Here is a 14,921-nt window from a genome sequence, read left to right as displayed (position 1 = left end):
ATAAATCAGGCAAACATGCACTCATTTGTTCTTTTCCTTCTTTCTCTTTTTTTTAAATCTTGTATTCTGTCTTTCATTCCAACTTTATTATCTATTAATGTATTTTCTTTGTTTACACCTTTCTTCTTCTCCACCTTGCTTATTCTCTATTTACTTTATTGTTTTCATCATCCTTTCATCTCCTCCCTTTATCCCATCTTTCTCTCCGACTTCACCCTATACATCTTTCCTTCTCTCCTTTATTTTTTTCCATCTGTCTTGGTTTCCTTCTTAATTTCATACTTTCTTTCCTTCATTCTTTCCTATTGCTCATATTTCTGTCTTTTTTCTTTCCTTTCTTCCTTTATTCTCTCCATCCACCAACCTTCCTCTTTCTCACCATCTATCATTCTTTCTGCCTTTTTCCAATCCATCTCTCCATTTTTGCTTCCATCTATCCTTTCTTCTATTCTTCTCCAGATCCATCCATCATACGTTTCTCTCCATTCCTCCCTCCCTCTTTCTCTTATTTCTGTGCTCCCTTGACCCGTTTGCTACTCTCCACCACAGCTCCATCACATTAGTCACTTGCAATGGAACTAATGAGCTTCAATTTTTAGGCCTCACCTAGGCAGCGCATGCGCTTTCTTCGAGACATGCAGTATTCAGTTCTATGGGCTTTGAACACACCCAGCACTTTCCATTGGTTCTTTTGTCTGCCTTTACAAATTCCTTATTTTAATTGGTTAATAGTATTCATTTATCCCGCTTTTTGACTGTTTTGTTCCTCCCTGCAAACTGCCCCTGCTACATGGATCCTTTTCCTATTGGCCATAGGTTTTAGTTACAATGAACTACTTTTTCTTTCTGCTCTCTCCTCGCTGGTCGCTGGCACACAGTGCTGCTCCCAGGTCACTTAATCTCCTCGAGCTGTTCCCCCAACTTCACCTCCCCGCCCAGCAGCTTGTGTTTTTTTGCAGTTTTCATTGCTTGTTTTTTTAGACAGCTCGATGGACTTGAAGGAATAGGAGCGCTTCATTTGAGCACCAGTTACATTACACAATGACACATTAATTTTTTTGGGTCGGCATGGGGAGATTACATCATATGGCCAGAATAACAGGATATTGAGGTGACGCCACGACTGGAACCTGGTTCCCCAGCGCCAAAGTTCGCAGCTCTGGTCGTTATGCCATGTACGAGATTATACTCTTTCTCAGAGACTTGTTTTCTTCAGTTGTTTGATGCAGGGCATGCAGAGGTGTAGTAAGGGTGCATGTGCCTGTGGGGGAGGTGTCCATCTCTAAGCTTGCACTGACTCCAGCACTTGAAATTATAGGCGAAGGCTGCTGAAGTGTGCAGGAATAAACCATTTAGGTTGCTCTTGCTGTATGTTTGCAAGTGGTATCATGAGTGGGTGGACTGTAAAATACACCATCTTGTAATTGCCATACCTCCGAGTGTTATGCCTAGAAGGTATTGCATAAACTAAAATCCAATGGATAACCTATTGTGCCTTCAAACACTATGCTTTATTTTTTTTACAGCGTATAATGCTGGAGTTGTTTGGTAAAATTGCATCCACTGTTTTCCCCCATTCACAGTCCAATACAATTGGGTGTGAGCCTGAAGATCTTTCCATAACCACACCTTGCAAACCCCCCACAACACGTCCCCCATCTCATAGGAACTGTGGTCTACGTGACTTTTTAAGCTGTGCTTTTTTGGAACATTATTTCAATGTAATGGACCATCAAAGCTTTGCACTGATTAGTTACATGTCTGTCACAATCCCATAGTCTTACCGCAGCCTTTGTGGAAAATCCATCTCCTCTTTTTTTATTTTATAAAGTGCAACAGATTTGAAGGTATTGGAGCGCTTTACTTGACTACCAGTTACATTACAGGATGCCACAATATTTCTTTTTGGTAGGCATGGGGACATTGTGTGATTTGCCCATAATCACAGGATGTTGAGCCAAAGCCAAAATTCGAATGTGGTTCCCCAGCTCCAAAGTTGGCAGCTCTGGCCGTTACAACATGTATTAGCCATTACACTCTTACTCAGAGCCTTGCGTTCTTCAGCTGCCTGACGGAGGAGCTTTAAGCACATCATGCAGAGGTGTAGCAAGGAGACATGTGCCTGCCGGGGGAGGTGTCTGTCTCTAACCTTGTGTGGACCTCCAGCATTTGTTACACTTATTAGCACTGTCTGGGCATAGGGGTAGATCATTAGTGCCGCTTCAACACCCAAATATAGCAATAAGCAATAGAAAGGTGACCAGTAAACCTTTGCAAAGGGCATTCCACTGCGCGGCAACACATTTCACAGCATTTTCAGTAACTTTGAACTGTTTGGGCTAGAAACTTTTATTTTAATTAAATCTACAGATTGTGCATCTGATGATGGATTATGTGGCAAAAACAGCAAATCCACAATTGTGTGAAAAATGCTGTTACTGCACATATTGCCTTTCTTAATACAAATCATAACACTTTTACAAAGTTTCAGTAACTTACATTGCACATCTGCTCACCGAGCTAAAGTTTACAACCCCAAAAAATTAATAATCACATAGGCAAAACCTAATGCATTTACCCCAAAACGCAAATCTGTAGTTTACTTCCTACCTATTGGATTTATCATCACCAAAAAGGCTAAACTATCCACACAATTCCACAGTACTTAATTCACCTCCACACATTTCCAATCCACACCTCATAATTTTCATTTCATAATTCAACTCCAAACCACATAATTTAACTCAACAACACAATTGCACAACACACCACATACATCCAATACACACCACGGAATTCCACATCCGGGCACAAAATTCAACAGCCCACCAAATAATTAAACTTCACTACATACAACTCCACAACACAAAAAAAACATTCCACATAATTACACTCCATAACACACAATCCTAATCAACATTATTCCCGTACATTCAATACCACATAAATACTATCCACATATTTCCACCGCACACCATGTCACAACATTCCACTACACAAATCCACCCCACACCACACAGTGCCAAGCCACACAATTCCAAACTAACAATTCAAATCCAACCCAATTAATTTCACTATACACCACATACATACACTTCATAACACATGGGTAAAAGACATTGTCATTTACAATGACAATGTTTCCTGTGCCATAAACAATAATTTAAAGGGTTTATGTAGCACAAATCTTCGCAGAGTTTTCACCCCACTCAAGCTGCTAAAGTGGGGGATTTGTGACACCGCTGGCTAGGGGTGGGATAGAAGTAGGTGTCACTAGCGACAGGGAAAGGGAACCAAATGTCTGCCTGGCTGGGTGAACCTTAACATGAGTATAGAAAATGCATGACTCTGATTGCAGGAAAATGAGCTGAGTGCCAGACCAACATGGGTCTGTCTGAAAGAGCCTAGGACCCTGCAAGAGAGCATAGTTTCATTGCTGAGCAGGTGCAGAGGGCTTGTCTACACCATGTACATCTGTGCACAGACCCAAGTCTTGGCTGTAAACATGGCATTAAATGAACACACATGTTCTTATTGTGTGTATTTCCTTGCCTTTCAGATCAATGCTGTCTGCATGAGCGAGCTCAGTTTTTCATTTGTGTCTGGACAAAGATGGGAAATATGTGCAAACAATAGGGCATTTTTACAATTCTCTTGCACCACGAGAGTGTCACTTTTTGTGACATTCTGGTGGCGCTGTGTCCTGCTCCATATTCACAAGGCAGCGCTAAGCTACTTTGCGTGGCTTCATGTGGCCTTGTAAATATTGTTCCCTTTGACACAGTTTTCTGCATTAAAGGGGCGTGCAATGGGTGTTGCTATGGGTGTTCCCAGCAGCACCCATGGCTTTAGGACACTGCCCCAGATTTATAAGGAATTGTACATCTGAGGCAGTGCCAAAAACCTATGCCTCCTCAGGGGAGGATTAGGGCTGGTGCAATGAGGAGAAATACTTCAAAAGCAAAATTCATAAATTATTGTTTTTATGCAGGAAGATGTCCCTTCCTGCACAACAACAATCATCCCAGCAATGCCGGCACGGATGTCTGCATTGCCGCACGGCAGCTGTTTGTGCGGTGACGCTGGGGTGAGTACAGGATTGCGCAGTATTCTTGTAAATAAAGTGCATTCCTGCACCTAGATAATGACGCAGCTTGGCACAGCAAAACTGCTTACAGTACAAAGCAGAACCATTGTCTTGTAAATATGCCCCAATGTGTATATAAAACTGCCTTAACAGTGTGATACTAAGAGGCATATTTACAAGCACCTATTGCCACCACAACGTCACTTTTAAAGACATTGTGGCGGTGATATGGGCTTCGCCTTATTTACAAAACAGAATTAAGCCACTTAACATAGTTTAATGCTGCCTTGTAAATAAGGCACCCTTTCACGCTATACTAAGCGTGAAAGGGGAAGGCAATGGGTGTTGCTGTGGGCGTTACACCCATTGATTTTGACGCTGCCCCATACTTACAAGGGTGGCATAGATATGGGGCAGCTCCAAAATTAAGACCAGGGAAAACCTGGTCTTACCCTGGTGAAACGAGTAGAAATTTTAAATTTCTCCTCATTTTTGCTGTTTTCATGTGTGCCGCATTGTTCAGCATGCATGGAAACAGCAAAACCCTTTTGATGGTTTATATGAAGGAAGGTGTCCCTTCCTGCACATAAACAATCATTCAAAAAATGACGTTTTGCAACTTCAATGTGTGCTGCATTAAGCAGCACAAATAGAAGTTTCAAATCACCATTTCAGATTGTTAATGTGCAGGAAGGGACACCTTCCTGCACATAAACAATCACTCCCCTCAACGCAGGCACCCCACCCTTGCACTATGGCGCAAGGTTGCCTACATTGGTGCTAGGCAGCTAAATTTAGCACCAGCCAAAGGGGAAACGCAGGGCTGCATCATATTCTTGTAAATATGGGGCAGCCCTGCGTTTCTAAAGTGACAAAGCATGTTGTTAGCCTACTTGGCTTAACAACACGCTTCGCCACTTTCCTTGTAAATATGCCCCTACATCCCTTCTGGAGAGAATGTCTTTGTTACATCCCCATAGAATCAACGTTGAGTGCGTGTATAACATGTCCTCAACTGTATATGAGGGAAAATAAACTCACTTTCAGATTACAAACGGTCAACTCTATTATGAACATTCAACAACTTCTAAATGTTTCTGTAGACCACCTATGTCTCCCCTTCTAAAATGTTCACCAAGAACCAAATGCACTCTCCAGACCTTTAAAAACATGTTTTATGAATGTTTTATAAAATAGTTTGACAAGTATGATGTTCCGGACGCTAATCGAAAAATGAGCATTCATGTAAGAAGAGAGCTTCACGAGGTGGGAGAGATATCCCCCCCCCCCCCCCAACAGTGAGAGGTGACTCTAGATAGGTATTGATTTACCTGCGTTACCTATGTTTACCCATGTTATTGCTTTGCATTGTTTTTATAGTGAAACTTCACCAACAGCAACAGTTATTAGTGCACTTTATGAGGAACTGCAGTTACATGTACCAGATATGCTTGAGTAAATTAGCAAAACGATCAACAATACTTTCACGAAGTTTAACTGAATTGTTTGAGGATGGGTCTCAAGCTAGTTAAGGGGAGAGGAAAAGTATGCAGAGCGTGAGTTACTAGAGAATAGATTAATTTGATTTGAATAACGACTTGAAGGAAAATATTACATAGGCCTAGAAAAGGATGGTTACAGGGGATGTATAAAATGGCGCTGGATGTTGTAAACCTCATTAAACCTATGTAAAAGGTGCCATGGACGAAAACCCGAAGATCATCTCTATAAGATTGGGGTGAGTGTTGCTAGTGAAACAGATAAAATTAATAGGATTTTAAAATATGTTATAACACCTGGGAGCCTACCATCCCTGTATAAAGGCCTGCCTCTAATTTCCTTATTACTTGTGATGTCTTTAGTCGCCTGTAATAAAGAACTGATGTAGCTGCTCAACTGTAGTAAGTTACTACAGTTGAGTTCTGAAGTCATAATGCCTACTTCCAGATCTCACTGCTGCCTTTGACTGGGTGACCCGCAAAAAATGATGGGCCCTACTTGATTCCCTGGGGATTGAGCCTGCTATTGTAAATTTACGGAGGACCCTCCATGCACACGTTACAGCCCCGGTTAGATACTCACAGGGGACGGGAACCACTGATTGTTTTAATTGCACCAGGAGGGTTCGCCTGGGGTGCATCTTAGCCCCTTTTATATTTACCCTATACATTAACTGCGAGTGGTCTACAGGCCCTGATTGATGGATTTAAAGCTTTTATGAGCTGGCTGGACCTGTCGGCCAACTTCACAAAGTCGTATGTTTTGGAAGTTGGCCCCCGGGGGACCCGCTCAAAAACATTCAAAGCAGGTGACCACACTTTAGCTAAGGTCCCGGCTTTTTTATTATTTAGGAATTCTATTCGATGAGAAACTGAACTGGAAACATCTGCTAGAGACGAAGGTAGGCGATATTAATAAATCAATGGGAGCCATTGCTAGCTATGCCTGCAGACTAGGTACATGGACCCCGGGTCTGAAGATAAAGCTCTATCAGTCATTTTGTGTATCCAAGGCCCTGTACAGAAGTGAGTTGTGAGGCTACATAGTGACCAACAAACTCCAGATCACAGAAAATAAGTTCTTGAAATGTATATTGAAGGTCCCACAGGGTACCCCATCGTTTTCCTTGCATGGGGAACTCGGGGTAAATTATATAGCGGACATGATGGCAGTAAACCCCCTGACCTGCTGGGTAAAAATCTGGTCTAATAACGAGTTGACCCTAAATCGACTGAGTTTATGAGATTTTTTAGCACAAGACCATGCACTAAAAATCCCCTGGCTCCGCTACATTAAAGAGACGTTTTCTGTTTTGGGCAGGGCAAATATTTTTGTAACGCCTAACTCAGTGAAGCCTCTGGACATGAGCGTAGGGAAGGAGCTATTTTTAAAACACACCACGGCCGACTGTGAAAACACCGAGCTAACCAAGCCAGCAGTGAGAGTTCATGCTCTCCTAAACTCAGTACAGGGCATAGAGAATTACCTATGTAGGTTGAGAAATGCTTCTGATAGATTTTTAATATCTCGTTTCAGATTTAACCAGCTTCACCATCTTTTAGCTCAGCCGGCTGGTTTTATTTTACATGATGAGATGAGAGGCACCCTGTTGTTGCGACAATAGGTCCCCACAGGATACCCTACATTTTGTACTTTCATGTAAATATTTTACTTATCCTAGGAGAATATATCTTAAACCCCTTTTAAAAGCAATGAGTTTTAGACAAGTCCGCGTTGCCTTAATGTAGCTGCAGCTGCTGCCTAATGATCATACGCTCTTTGCAGTTATTAACTTTTTAAGAGCAGCACATAGATCTAGAAATACCAGATGTATTAATGGGTGATTGGATTTTGCTCTTTTGCACATTACCTAGATTGACACTCAGTTTTGCTGATGAAGTGTTTTAAGGCTTGTCGCTGTTTTATCATTGTATTTTTTATGGATGTGAACGACGAAGAGTTTTAAGGCTTGTCTTTGATTTATTATTAATATTATATGTTTTATGGATGTGATTACCTCTGAATAAAGATTAGTGTTATTATTATTACTCTTAGAGGCAACAGTCAAGGTGAAAGTCAGTTCAAGGAGAATCATTGAGAATAATTACAGCTACAGTTTAAAGAAGGAAAATGGCTATTTGTTTTTCCTTCTTCTGATATATTTGTGAACAAATACTGACAAGCAGAAAGGAGCTATGTTTGTCAATATGTTTATTTTTTTGCACACTAAGTTGTTTATATGGGAAAATAGAACCTCTGCATTTACTACACATTTTGAGTCTCAGCACTGTTTCATTCTTACTTACTTTAAACTGATATATTTATGCAAAGAATTACTAACTACATATTTTTCCATTTCAATGTATTTTAATGAGTTTTTCGAACCAAGAAAAACATAGAAAAAGAATACATGAAGACCCCATAAAAATGGGGGCACTATTTGAACAAACCAGAACCACATGGGATCATGCAGTAGGACAATGAGAGTTTGTCTGTTTAGGAGGGTTATGAACATTTGCTTAACTCTAATAAAAATTAGAGTTATGATAATTAAAGTTGATATCTGATGGGATATCTGAAAAACTCGAGCAAGATACAGAATTTCGAAGAACTCCTAGAAAACATAGAAGATAGGAGATTGAACCAAATGCCAAGGAGAAGAGAAAGAGGTACATTCAAGAGTGAAAGGGGGGCAATGGGGGACTAATGTGATTGGGAGAGCAGGAGGCAATTGTCAGGAAAGCCTTAGGAATTGAGATGCTAATGTCTGTTGATGTACGGCCCTGTGCCAGTAGCCTAGGTAGTTGGAAGGCTGAATGTCAGTTGCTGTGTTTAAAAATCCATCAAGAGAATGCAAGATGTTAGTGATTACCCTGTTGGAATCAAGAATAGGGCAATACGATATATGAATGCTCCTGAGGTAGATAACCCAAGCCCACCATGTACGGAAATAAAAAAGGGTGACAGATTTCCAATCAAGCATTATCTGTTTTGTCACAATATTTAACAGGAGGTCTCATGATGCATACTCTATACGAATCAATGATAGAGGGATTGTTGAAAACAGGGGGTTCAATATAGCTGTTTGAAAATCCAGTAAAATGATGTGATTTGAAATTTTGGAAAGTCGTTCTGCCTCACTGTCCCGGAGGGTTTTAAGAAGTCTACAGCCAAAGAATATACGGTCATGCTTCCCTAGTTTTTTGTTACAGTTCCAACATTATACAGAGTCAGATAATTTATAGGTTGACCGGTATGCTAGATGAAGTGTGAGTAACTTCGATTGTGTGATAGAAGGTATAATCTTGTAATGTAGTGCAGTGGTGGGAATGTTAATCCATGTTTCCTCGTTGGGAGCTTCCCTATCAACATAGCTAAACTATTTATCCTACTTGGCAGGGAAAGGGGAGCATGGTTTGTGTGAGAAATAAAAAATGTGTACAGTTGATCTATGTGGGGATCTCTGAGCAGACCAATTTGTGTCAACTTTGCCTTTCGCTTCAGGAAAGTGTAGACGTCTACATTGGCCAGATGATTAGAAATCTTAAGTTCCACAAATGATAATGTCTTGAGCCATCGTATAAATCTCTGTCCAGGGAGATACCTGTCTGTCCAAAGATACTCATTAATATTCATATTATTGATTACAGATTTTTTACCCTTACACATACAGGGTGGAATCAGATATAATGGTCTCCATTCTGAATTACTTTGATGGAATCTTTAAGAATTTCTAGGGAATGTAGGGGGTGATGCGAGCCTTGTTAAAACCATGATTAAGAGGTTGAGGCAGCTGATACCTTTTTCACCCAGGACCAAAGTGGTTGAGAATCATTAATGTCTATAAACCATCCAGCTCCTTGTGTGGCAAGAAAGGCAGTTTGGTAATGGAACCAATTGGGAAGGTTACAACCACCATTTCTTTAGTGGAACTTGTTTTTTGTTGTTGGAGATTCTGGCCTTTCTATTCCTCCTAATGAAAGAGGAGGTGATTTTGTCGACCACAGAGAAAATTGTTCCGAGAGGCATACATGTAATATACTAGAGATGAAGTTTATTAATGGAGTTATCATCTTTTTTATGGATTCATGTCTGCTCTCACCATGAGATGTTTGTGAAACCAAGCATCTAGTAGGTCCCTAATTTTGTCTAGGGTGTTCGACTCATCCTATCTTACTGAAGAAAGGAGGCCTTTGGAAAACCACAACTCAAAATATTTATTACATTTGGGTTGCCAGAGTACCCCAGAGTACCCTAAGCATGAAGAGACACTGTGCACGTTAGCGGGAAGATTTCAGTTTTATCCCTATTTAGGCATTAGCTCAAAATTGTCGAAAAACAACGGATCATATCCAGAAGTGCAGGGATGGCTTGGTCTGCTTCCTAGGAAAAGCACAAAACATCATTAGAATACCCGCTGTTCTGAGATGGAATGATTTGAAGCCAACACCCTTGACGGCCTTAGAACTGTTAATCAATCGCAGTGGCAGTCTATTGCTAACAGAAATAATAATGGGGGGAGAGAGGGCAACCTTGTCTGGTGCCTTGATGAGGAGAGGAACAGAGGCAGTTATTGGCTAGGACTCTAACTACCGGGCAGGTGTATAAGGCCTTGACCATACATGGAAAGCTAAGAACCAAGTTGTGCTGCAGAATTGCCTCCAAGTAGGGTCAAGTTACCTTGTCAAAGGTCACCATAGGAGAGGTGAAGAGATGGGATCCTTTGATAATGTGACAAAAAGTATGTGTACTGTGACTTGTCATTATACCTGTATTGAGTCCCTGATTGTGATTTATGCAGCAAGTATGGTCTAAAAGGTTCTAGATGTTTGGCTAGGATTTTCCCATAGATTTTAGCTTCCATATTTCTTACGGAGATAACCCTGACATGTTTTGGGTTTGAGTGGTCTGCGACCTCTTTGGAATTGCTACAATTGTCACTTTTACAGAAGTACCTAATACCCTCCCAGTTTGTGGAAAGTGGTTAAGAGTGGCTACAGAGGATGCAACATGGACTATATAAGGTTACTGCCAACCTTCCCACTAGGGGTTGATCTGAGGGCTTCAGTAACTTCCTTTCTTGAGGTTGGTTTTTATTTAATGTAGCTTTATCATTATCTTAAATAAAATTGGGAAATTGAGCACTTTTATACAGCTGTCTGTATCAGGGAGAGCTTTTGGCTTGTAGAGTGAAACATAAACAAAATGTTAAAACATTGGCTATTTCTTTAGCGCTGGTTCTAATGGATCCATCTGTCCCCAATACTAGTGAACAGTGATGTGTTTCTTTTACATTTTAGATAAGCAGCTTGTGACCTGCCTGGTTTGTTATGGTATAATAGATTTCTTGCTTTCTTTGTGTGGATCCAGAAATGTCCCTATTTTCTGATGATTTTGTTATATTCATATTTCAATTATTTGAGTTTTTCTACAGCACCACATTTTTTTTTGTTTGTCACTGTTGGATTTCAGGTCTATCTATTTCGTCAAATATTGCATCTAGTGTATTTTTGATCTCCTTAGTTTTCCTGGACATTTTGCTGATGGCTAGACCTCTAGCGTAGCATTTCAGGGTGTCCCAAAGGTTCACTGTAGAAGAGACAGAGTATGTGTTCTCTTTAAGCAATAGCTCTTATTCTTTAAAAAAAGATTGTGCCTCAGTGACAACCTCCCATAATTCAGTATAGCAACACCAAGAGGTGGTTTCACCAGGTTTACTTGTATGTAATAATGTTAGGGTCCCAGCGACATGGTCAGATATAACGATGTGCAACTGTTCAGTTCAAACATTTTGTTCAGGTTGCAAAGCAGCCATAAAAGTGCAAATAACTAATAAAAAACATATATTATAATCCAGTTTCATCAATGCTTTTTCAGAAGACAAACAAGACTACATAAAAATTGGCAAAGAATCATTATAAATACTAAGAATAAAAAAGAGCTAAAATATGACACTTAAAAAAAGTTAATCAGGGTGCATTGTACCCCACGATCATATTGCAGCAAGTAAAAAGGAGCTTTCATAAAAACAGGTCTCCTCATCGTGGTGTAGCTACTGTAAAAAATGGTAAGCCTGGATACTAGGCCTCATATTTCTGGACTTCATAAAAGAAGTTGGGAACATTTTAGTAAATCTTTTATAAAAGCCACAAAAGTGATTAAATGTAGCATGGCTTGCCATAGATTTCATTCTCTGGGCACGGACTAGCTTCAAGATTGTTTGAAAGCCTAGCAGGAAGCAAAGCAGGTATTTAATTGTGTCTGCCCTGAAATGAAACAAAAGACAGTGTTCCCTTCATCCACTTGGGTTCAATAAATAGTTGCTAGGAAGGGGTTCAGGACTCAACTGCAAGTAGGCAGCAATAATAGGTATTAATATTTCAACACTTAGCCTTTTCTCTTGTGCTTGGGCTAGTAATAGGGTTTGAACATGCTTCCTCCCAAGGATGACATTCGATGCTGCTCTAAAAAAAGATAGAGCTAGGCTGATCTCTTAAACAGATTCCTTTACTTAGGCTATCCATGAGATGGAGAGGCCTCTATCACAGGCTAAGCAAATGCTGATTATATCTCTTGTTAGGTAGGCCTCTCGGGTTTCCAGATGGATAGCCATAAAAGTGGTGGGCGGATTCGAACTCAGTCCTAGCTCCTTACGGCAGATAAAATGGAAAGAAGATAGGGGGACGGACAAAAGTTTCCTGAAGACACAATTTTCTTCCACCTGAATAATCGAGGAATCCCCATTGCCCCAAATTTCCGCCCCAAAGCATACCACCAGAACCCTTAGGCCATGATTACAATGCGGGTCAGACACGCGTCCGACCGACATGGTTTGGGAATGGAAACAGTCTGACTAGTAGTCGGCGGTTCCATCCTACAAATTAAGATGCAACTTTCCATGAGGCGAACGGAACCATGCATTTTTTTCCATTGCGGCTGCTGACGGCAAAGGGCTGCAGCACAAGCTACATTGGAAAGATGGATGTTTGAAAACATCCATACACCGTGTGTCAATCCCATGTGGTGCCTGGCACACAGGGTATGGATCTTTGGGGAGGGCGCCCACCAGGCTTCATAGCTGAGGCTGTGGAGTGGCAGGGGCCCTGTTAGGGGGCCCCAAAGGCTGTTTCCGACAGCCTTTCAATGGTGGTCAGCCCACCATTGAAAGGCTTATGAAAGGGACATTGTAATCCCTTCGGCGGTAGCTGAGCAGGCACCGCCCTATTGTAGGGTATTACATTCCAACCGATGGTCGGACGGGCTTATCAGTCGGTCCCTCTGCCCACTGCCTCCAACCGCTATGCATCATAATGCAGTGGTCGGACTGCGGCACCAGATGTCGTTCAGACAGCAACCAATGGCCTGTCAGTTGCGATCCAACCACATCATAATGAGGCCCATTGTGAGGTATATATCTGTAGCAGCGGTGCAAGGGCACTGCCGTCTCGGGGGAATGGGAGTTTAAAATAAAAACCTACTCCTGTGGATACATTTGCCCTGTGCTGTGTTATGCTTCAAAGTCCATGAGCTAGCTGCACAAAAAAACGTAAACCCCAGGTAGGAAAAAGTGCTTGTGTTTAACAATCGGTTTGTGCCTACCACTAAACTTGAGAGCTGAGTGCTCTTAGGACCACACGCAATTATAAATGACTTCAAAAAATTAATAAATCAAGGGTGGTCCTAAATTGCACAAATGAATGAACTGGCAAGCGCAGAACTTGTAGTTTACAAGCTAATAATACCATGTCATTCGCATTTAGCAATATGGGAAGTGGGGCGCCTTTTATCATAGCTACGTCCGGTGTGCAGGGGGTCAGATGGGAGCTAAGTTTGTTAATGTGTAAAACAAACAGCAAGGGGGTGACCATGCACCCTTGTCGCACCCCATTCATGGTATGAATTTCCTTAGATACTGCGCCATTTTGACCAAATCTGACTCTGTGGCCTTTGAGTTCTTATGCAAGGGTGCCAGGAGATGGACAAATGTCTAACCCCGACCCATTTCCAGTAAAAGATGCCATAGTTTAGTGCAGTTGACGCAGTCAAAAGCCAAAGCCAAGTCCATGAAGGTGAGGTATAATGGGGTTTGCTTAGCCACAGTATATTTTCCTAATATCAAGTATCGGTTCAAGCATTGCTCTATCATGCATATACGACTGCAAAAACCATGTTGGCAGGGATTTATGATTTTGTTTTCCTCCTCCCACTCAATGACCCTATTATATAGAACCCTTCTGAGGATTTTTGCCGGTATATCTATCAATGAGATGGGGTAATAGCAGCTTAGGAGGGAGTGATGGCCCTTCTTGAAGATCAGTACAATGGTGAATGAAGCCCTGGATCCAGGTATAAGTGCATGTTTTGAATAATTAAAAACTTTTATGAGCAAGGGGCCCCAATTTATATTTAAATGTTTTTTTTAATTCAATTGGTACACTGCCCAGGCCTGGTGCTTTGCCCCCTGTTCTCTGCAGTAGAGCTGCTAGCAGAGTGACCTGTATATAGAGATAAGAGCCCACCATCTCTAAGGCCTGGGGAGCAGGGTCCCTGGCAGAGTAAATTTGGAAGAAGTGTGTCTCCCACGCCTCGCTGCTTATGTGACAGTTGATCAGAACCACCATCTGGTTAGCCGTTCTCATGACTGACACTGCATTCCATAAGAATTTGCTGTTTTTAGTGGATGTTGCATGAGCGAGGGTGTCCCAATGGTGGGTAATGACTGCTTTCTATCCATTTGTTGTGTCCTTTTATACTGTTTCTTGAGGGTGGCCACAGCAGCGGGGGCCTCTCTGACAGGCAGTTAGGGCTCTTTGCAGCACTCGATTTGCTCATGATCGAACCACCTTGTGGCTGTGTGGGCTGATTTCAAGGATTTAGAAAGGGATTTTCTGATACTTATACAGAATGCCACAAAGGAGCTATCTCCACTTTCTCACACTTTCTGCCAGTCCACCCAATACTAGCTCCATATTTTCCATGCCTATTTTACCTAAGAATTTGGGAGGGCTAGGGAGTTTCCACCACACTCTAAGGTTGTGTGTAGACGGCTTTACATTGCAGTTTCCTGTCCCAATTTTAAATTCCACCCTGGATGACACAGTCAGTGCTACCTCAATTGGGTTGTGTTTGCTGAAATTAGAGTGTATAATGGTGCTATGCATCAGCCGAGTAATTTGATTGTTAGAGATAAATTTATAATCTATACTGGACATGGTTACTCCTACTCCAGAATGTTGGTAATCCCATATCGCCCGTACCTGCCACATCCAATGCATTATGCAGATCCATTGAGGAGAGAAAAGCCTCCAGTTCCTTACCGCTCTGATCGGGGCCT

General features: G+C 41.6%; 1 protein-coding gene across 2 annotated transcripts in view; it reads left to right on the top strand.

Moving 5' to 3' along the window:
- Window positions 1-14,921, top strand: part of LOC146785437 (uncharacterized) — an 83,293-nt gene that overhangs the window by 48,595 nt on the left and 19,777 nt on the right. The window lies entirely within an intron of this gene.

The sequence above is a fragment of the Triturus cristatus genome, chromosome 11 (genome assembly GCF_964204655.1).
Source record: "Triturus cristatus chromosome 11, aTriCri1.1, whole genome shotgun sequence".
Taxonomy (NCBI): domain Eukaryota; kingdom Metazoa; phylum Chordata; class Amphibia; order Caudata; family Salamandridae; genus Triturus; species Triturus cristatus.
Note: the sequence above shows the minus strand (reverse complement) of the source record. Positions and strands in the feature narration are given on the sequence as shown.